The following is a 1,839-nucleotide window of genomic DNA, read 5'->3' as shown; positions in this document are numbered from 1 at the left end:
GTGCGCGAGACGAGCTCGGTCCTGCTGCATCGGGCGCGAGACGAGCTTGGTCCTGCTGCATCGTGCGCAAGACGAGCCCGGTCCTGCTGCATCGTGCGCGAGACGAGCTTGGTCCTGCTGCATCATGCGCGAGACGAGCCCGGTCCTGCTGCATCGTGTGCGAGACGAGCCCGGTCCTGCTGCATCGTGCGCGAGACGAGCTCTGTCCTGCGGCATCGGGTGCGAGACGAGCGGTGGATCGCAGCTGGGAAAGGACCAGCCCTTTGATGGGAGTAGCGCCCGGGCGACAAGGAGATGGGGTGAAGGACGAGACGGCCCGAACGCAGACAAACCGACGCCGGAGGAGCCGGTCGTTGCCGCGGACAGATCCATCGAGACACCGTGAAGCCGCCACAATATCGGTAGACTACCGAGACCTACCCATGTCGCCGCCCACGGCCGGAGCAGCAGCCACGCCCGGCCGCTGCCCTACCCGCGTCGCCCGGCGGGCTCCAAGCGTCGGAGTCGCCGAGCACGCACCACCGGAGCCAGGCGCCACCGGTCGGCCACCAAAGCCAGATCCGGACGGATCCGACCCGAGGCCGGTCGCGCGCCACCTCCCAAGACGGGAGCACCGCAGCAGCCCCGCAGCGCGCAGCCCGAGGAACGCCGGAGCGCCGCCACAGAAGGCCGCCCCGCCGCCCCGCGAGACCGCCGTCGCGCTGCTGGATCCCGCGGGCGTCCAGCACCGTCACTCGAAGGGGCCGCCCCGCACCGGGGCCCACAAGCGGACGGGGAAGGAGGGCCCCGCCGCCACCTTGCCCGCCGGGCTTTGCCCGACGGAGTGCGGCGGCGATGGCGGGGGGGAGGGGAGGGAGACGGGGCTGAGGGCCGCAGCCACAGGGGAACCCCTGGGCGCGCACGGGCGCGCCGTGGGAGGGGAGGGAAGGGGAGGAGAGGGGAAAGGGAGAGGGGGAGGGGAGCGGGGCGGGCCGGGAGGCGCGCGCCCGGCGGCCGGCGGCGGCAGGGGAGGGAGCGGGGTCGCCGGCTACGGCGGGGGTGGGAACCCATTAGTCCCGGTTCAGTCTAGAACCGGAACTAATGGGGGCATTAGTCCCGGTTCTTACGCCCAGGAGCCACGTGGGCCATTTGTCCCGGTTCGTCTGGACCTTTTAGTCCCGGTTGGTACCATGAACCGGGACTAAAGGGTGCGATGCCCATTAGTCCCGGTTCGTGGCACCAACCGGGACTAAAGGGTTAGACCTTTAGACCTGGTTCATGCTACGAACCAGTACTAATGGGGTTTGAGGCATTAGTACCGGTTCATGGCACGAACCGGTACTAAAGGTCCCATTTTCAAACTCCACCCCCATGTGGATCGCCTTTTCAGTTTAAAAAAATAATAAAAGAAAAGAAAATAAGTTTCCCATGTGATATGTGGTCTAGTTGTTGGGAAAATTTACAAATATGAATTTCGACTTTATTTGCAAAATCTCTCTAGAATTTAGTAAAATGGGCATAACTTTTGCATACTAACTCGGATTAAAAAGTTTTTTATATGAAAAATCATCTACTTGAAAAGTTACATCTAAATTTTCAAAATCCTCAAAAACCTAACAGAAAAAAGTTACGGGGCTTTTTAAGATCTAGAGTGGAAAAAATCGAAAAAATTTCAAACTATGGTCAAAAAATGGTCAAACTAATTATTCTAGAATATTAGTGTTACTAAATAATTATTTCAGTTATTTTGAATTTTGGTCAAATCTGGTCAAATTGTGGTCAAACAATGGTCAAACTAATTATTCAAGAAATATTAGTGTTACTAGATAATTATTGTTTTTTAAAACAATAGTTTCAAAC

Source organism: Triticum dicoccoides, chromosome 1B, assembly GCF_002162155.2.
Source record: "Triticum dicoccoides isolate Atlit2015 ecotype Zavitan chromosome 1B, WEW_v2.0, whole genome shotgun sequence".
In the NCBI taxonomy this organism is placed as follows: domain Eukaryota; kingdom Viridiplantae; phylum Streptophyta; class Magnoliopsida; order Poales; family Poaceae; genus Triticum; species Triticum dicoccoides.
The sequence above is the reverse complement of the archived record's forward strand: the minus strand, read 5'-3'. Positions refer to the sequence as shown.